Consider the following 6,070-nt stretch of genomic DNA (forward strand, 5'->3'; position numbering starts at 1 on the left):
GTTAGGCAGCGGTTTAGAAAAGACTATAACCTTCCAGAGGCCCTCAGCGGTCACATCACACGCCCGTACCTCAGCTTCCCCAGCCTTTTGCCACACTCCTCGGTAGCCCTATATTGACCAGCCCTGCCAGCTATTGCCAGTTGACTGGGCAGCATGCATGTGTACATACACACACACACACACACACGCACACGCACACGCACACGCACACGCACACACGTACGCACGCACGTGTCCTCCCCATCCTCTCTGCCAGGGTTCCCCTGTGTGTCTATCACCACCGACCCCCTCCCCTGTGCCCTGGTCTCCAGTGACTGTGCACAAGTTTCCTAGGTGGCTCCTCCCATCCTCCACTCAGCTCACATTCCCGCTCTCCTTCCAACTGCATGGAACACTGATCAGAGTCCCCCTGGGGGACTACTGGGGCCTCTGTGTTAGTTTGTGTGTAAATGTATCACTCTACATGGGTCTGTATGTATATGTGCCGGTCTCTGTGAATCAGTGTAGGTGTTGGTCTGTGTGTGTGTGTGTGTGTGTGTGTGTGTGTGTATCAGTCTGTGGGTCTATGTTTCAGTTTCTGTGTGTGTGTGTGTCTGTGTGTGTTGGTCTCTGTGTGCTGTGGATATGTGTCAGGCTATGTATATTTGTGTATGTGTGTCAGTGTCAGTCTGTGTGTGCATGTATCAGTCTGTGTACAAATGTATCATTCTGTGTGTGTATGTATGTATATGTGTCAGTGTGTGAGTGTGTGTGTATGTTTTAGTTTCTCTGTGTGTGTGTGTGTCTCTGTGTGCATGTGTCAGTCTGTGTATGCTTGTGTGTGAGTCTGTGTGTGTTTATTTCCACTCTCTTCTCACCTGGATACAGAGTCTTGGGAGGAAGAGTGACGTCACTCTGGCCTTCTCAAATGTCCACTGTCCACTCTCCTGCCTGTGGAAGTGGCTTCTGTGAGCCTCTAACGGAGAGTGGTCCAGATCTGAGCTCTGCAGATGCTCGGCCAGGTCACACTCACTTCTACCCCCCCTCCCAACTCTCCATCCTGCATCCAGCTGTCTGGGCCCCATCTGGCACCCTGCAAGAGCTGCAGCTCTCCTGCTGCCCACCTTGGGATTCCTACAGCAGGCAGCTCCTCAGACTGCAGCTCCCAGGCTTCCTCTATCACCTCTGACCCCAGATTCTGAACTATATGCCCCCCCCCACTTCCTAGTCCTCTCCTCTCTACCTGATCCTTGGCATCCCTAGGGTCCCTCTGTGTCCTTCCTGGCCCAGCCTCTACCCTGCTGTCTATCTGTCCACCAACCCTTGCTGTACTCATGGTGTCCACCTTTCCCAGGAAGCCACCACCACCCCATCCTTCCAGAGATGTAGCCAAGACCGCGCTAGGTGAGGCTCTGTGAGTGTGTTCTTCCACCAAGTGACCAGCTGTGTCTGTGCTGGCCTGCTGTCACCTGTCACTGAACCCTGTGCTCTGTGACGGCAGCTTCCAGAGCCAGCACCCCCAGCTCCTGCACACAGGTCCCCAAGGTGGCACCAGCCAGAGAAAGCTGCTGCCCTTCCCCTGGGCCCAGCAGACCCTCTGCTGCTGAGCAGCCAGGTTGGGTAGAGCCTCCAGGCCTGGGATGCAAGGACCCCAAGGTTGCTAGCCCAGAGCCATGCCTCAGTCTTGCCCATGCTTTCGGGCCGCTCACCCCTTTGACTTGCCGTTTCCTGTATAACTTGCCCGGATGCAAATGTGCCCGGACACCCCTTTTCTTCCACCTCGCCCCTCCCTCCCATCTGCTCCCTCTCCTTGCTTCTCAAATGTCTCCCAGGCCAGGTTGGGAGCTCCACAAGTCTAGGCCAAGACCTCCCCCTCCACACCTCCTGCGGACTTGGCTCCCTAGATTGCTAAGAAGAGAAATTAACAAGAACATCCAGTCTGTCTGCCAGGGGTGTGCCTGCAGCCTGCCTGGGTAGAGCAGGCATCCACACTGGGCCCATCCCAGAAGCTGAAACCCCGGCAGACCATTCATCACAGCTCCTGCAGCCCCCAGGTGAGGGGGGCGACATCAGAGTATCACCATACTCTTGGCTCCACCCACTCCCCCAGCTCCTCTGCCTCCCGGTTCACGGATGGGCGGCCCCCCTGCTCCTGGCGCCCGCTCAAGCTGCCTGGTGAACTAAATTGATTTTTTATCGTTGCTCTGGAGCGAGCTTAATGAATCTGTTAGTGACGGCTGCCTGCCCCAAAAGCCTCTCAGTGCCCGCGCCACCAGAACGGCTCTTCTTGCAAAGGAGGGGGCGTTATTTAAGGCTCAGCCTGGGCTCTGGAGAGCAGACAGGCAGGCAGGCAGGGGCTGAGAGGTTGCCTTCCTCACAGGGTGCTTCTTGTGGTGGGAGGTGGCTTGCAATGGGGGCAGGGGTGGGAGTGGGGGTAGGAAAGCAACACCAGGGACTGTTGAGTTTGCCTTGCTGTGTGTGCTGGGGACCAACAGGTCCTCCACCTACCATGGTCATCTATCCATCCATCCATGTGTCCATCCATACACCCAACTATCTGTCCATACATCCACGCATCCATTATTCTAATGTGTATCTGTCCACCTGCCCTTGAATCCCAACACCACCCACTCATCCGCCTACCTGGCCCACACACCCATCTATCTGTGTGCCCATCCATCTATCTGTCTATTCATGCCCACCCCCATCCATTCATTTGTCCATCTATCCTTCCTTATATACCTATCCCTCAGTATCTTCCCATCTATCTATGCATCCATGCTTTTGTGTGTCTGGTGGATTTACTCGTTTGTTTTATTATAGACACAACTCATCATGCTCACTGTGGCCCGGGGGGTCCCTGGTGTACCCCAACTGCTTCCTCTCACGCCACTCCTGTCCATGACATCATGGCCCCTCAAACATTCCCAAGATGAGCATTTCTCCTTGACCCCACAGCTTGTGCCTTTCCTTTACCAGGCAGGCCTCTGGTCAAACTTTACACCCACAGAGACTCTGTGGCTGCTTCTGACTCAAGTTAGCGTCTCTCTGTCCCTCGGTCCCTCACCCCCTTGGTGACTTGGCGTTATTTGCCTTTGATGAGCTATTGGTTTGCTGGCCCTGTTCTCTGTTGTCTTGGGCTGTGATGGAGTTCTGAAGTGGCCAGAGCTGGGAGTCTGACCCCTGCTGTACCCAGAGCCCCAGACTGAGCTTCACACACACCTGACCCTCAGTAAGAGGAGACAACCAAAAGCCACAATGATGCTGGCTGTGGCCTTCCCCTGGACCTCGAGCTGTAACGAGGACAGAGTGAGGATGTCTGAGCTGGAGTTCAGTTGCCTACGTGAAGGCACTTCCCCAGGCTGATGCTGGCCCAGCTCCTCAAGACTTGGCAGCCCCATCCCGGTTTCCCAACCTGCTTCAGGTTCCCTGTCTGGCCCTCCTGTGGGCCTGTGGCTTTGGAATGGGAACCCCCTGCCTCTCTGAGTGGGGCTGCTCTGGCTCAGTGTGAGCCATTCCCCAGTCTCAGCCCTCTCTACCTCAGGGAGGGGCACAAAGTGAGCCCGGTCTCTGCTTCCGTGTCTATGTCTGTAAGTCTGTACTTGGGAAAGACACTCACCTGGAGGACAAGGGCTTCACAGATAGTACCCCAAGAGCACAGTGAGGTTGGGGTACAGAGTGTACAGCCATGCAGGGCACTTTATGAATGCTCATTCATTTAATCTTAAAGATATCTTAATTGTATTATCAGCATCTCAGTTTTACAGAAATGGAAGCACAGAGAGGAGTCGTCACCTGCCTAAGGCCACACGGCAAATGGCAGATATGGAATCTGTACCCAGGCAGTCTGTGTTAGGACCTAACACCTGTCAAATGCAGGCAGTGAAGGAGGTGGTGGGAACATTGAGCTGCTGCTGGTGTCCCAGGTGGATGTCTTCAGATACACACTTTTGGGGTCCTACCATCCCTGCAGCTAAGACTGACCTCCTCTTCAGTTCTGTAGGGTGGGGTTTCATGATTGACAAGTTGATTGATGAGATACATAGTTAGAAAGACAGACAGATGGAGATGGCTGTGGGGTGGATGGATAGATGGATGGATGATGGGTGCATAGAAGGATGTGTGGATGGATGGATAGATAGATGGATGGGTGGATGGATGGGTGGGTGGATGGATGGATGGTGGGTGGATGGATGGATAGATGGATGAAGGATGGATGGGTAGGTGGGTGTATGGATGGGTAGATGGACAGGTGAATGGACTGGTTTGGTGCATAAATGGATGGGTGAATGGGTGGGTGAGTGGATGGTATTTTTCCCCATCTATAGAATGGGCATGAACCACCTCTCTCCATGGACTTGACAAAGACTCATTGGTATGACACTAGTGACACACCTGCCATGATACCAGGCTCACACTCTTCCCCACCTACTTGTCCCCGCTCCTCCCTCATCCTTTCCCAGCTCCCCTCCTCTCTCCACAGCAGGCCTGTGACTCCCCTGAGCTGTCTCAAGCAGGCAGAGGGAGAGAGTCACAGAAGTGTCTCTGCCGTGTGGTGCCACTCTCACGGGCAGCTCCCACACGGCTGGGTTTCCTCCTCACAGCTGCTGGAATGCAACACTGCTTATCTGGAGCTCCAGGAAGACTGCAGAGCACACTCCCAGCTCGGCAGATGACAGAAATATTTTCCAACATGCAAAAATGAGTTCTGGTTGGTCCTTCCCTCACAGCCCTGAACTCCAGGCGTAGTAAAGGAAGAGCTATACCCTTTTAAAGTTGGGATAGTTAATTTTCAGCGTTATCTAGACGGGCTTTAGAAGCATCTAGGGTTACACCTGCAGGTATTTCCACGACTGGCGAAGATCCTCCTTAAGTGTAGGCAGCGCTATCCCACCAGCTGGGGTCTCAGACTGAACAAAAACAGAGAAGTGACCTGGGTGCCAGCCTTCCTCTCCGCTTCCCGACTGTGCATGAAGTATGACCGGCTGCCTGCTACCCCTGAAACCACGCCTTCCCACCGTGACAGACTGCGCACCCCTGAACTTTGGGCCACAGTAAGCCCCTCCTTCCCAAAGCGGTCTTTGGCAGGGTTTTGTCGAAGAGGTGAGACAAGCCACTAACTGGACACTGAAGTCAGCCTCCCTCCTCTAGGGGTGAACTCACCTCCCCCTGCCCCCCCCCCACTCCCCTGCTCACATTGCCTACAGACACCCAGAGGCTGCCAAAAGCGCACAGCAAGCAGAGCTGTCCCGTCCTCTGTCCTCCTGGAGCTAGAAGACCAGACCATCCAGGGAGATATCCCAGTGGAAATCCCTGTTAGAACCACAGCAGACAGGTCAAGCTGGAGGCCACTGGGTGGGGCAGAATGTTCTGACTGCATATCGTGTGAGCCGGGAGCTCTGAAGGATTGGGTCTGCACAGGATTGAAAGCTGTGTGTCAGTTCATTTTCTGAGGCTGTCTATCACAAAACACTGAGGCTTTGCTTATTTATTAAGTACAGGATCTTTGGGTTCAGTTCTGGGGACTAGAGAGCCCAGAGCACAGTGCTGAATCTGTGGTGACTTCATGCTTTGTACTGACATGGAGGGGACACCCCGTGGTGGGGCAGAACCAATTATAAAGTCACAAAGGCCACCATGGGATCCCATTCTCATGATGACATCTTATCCTAATTGTCCCCCAAAGGCCCCTGTCCAAATGACATAAGTATGGACAGACTTTGGGGATACATCCCAAGTTTCACGCAAGTGGCCATGCCTGACCCCCAAATGGGTCTCCCATGAGCAGGGAAGGTGCCTGGAGTCTGGGGCGTGTTCACTGCACTTTCACTTTGGACCAAAGTCTTGGCTGCTAGGAAGTGCCTAGGTAGCTCCAGCCAGAGGCTGCTCATTCTCAACACCTCCCTCTGCAAGATTCCTGGCCGAGCTTCCTGAGGCTCAGAACAGGGTGTTTGCTGCATGCTTGGTGAGAACATGCTGCACCCCACTAGCAGGCTCTGCCCAGCTCCTGACTCCACTTGTAACCTGGTTCTGCTCCTGCTGTGGCCCATCACTGGACCAGGGACCAATGTGTCCCCTGCAGTCCTTCCTA

The sequence above is a fragment of the Peromyscus californicus genome, unplaced genomic scaffold (genome assembly GCF_007827085.1).
Source record: "Peromyscus californicus insignis strain IS unplaced genomic scaffold, ASM782708v3 Scaffold_2__1_contigs__length_46816999, whole genome shotgun sequence".
In the NCBI taxonomy this organism is placed as follows: domain Eukaryota; kingdom Metazoa; phylum Chordata; class Mammalia; order Rodentia; family Cricetidae; genus Peromyscus; species Peromyscus californicus.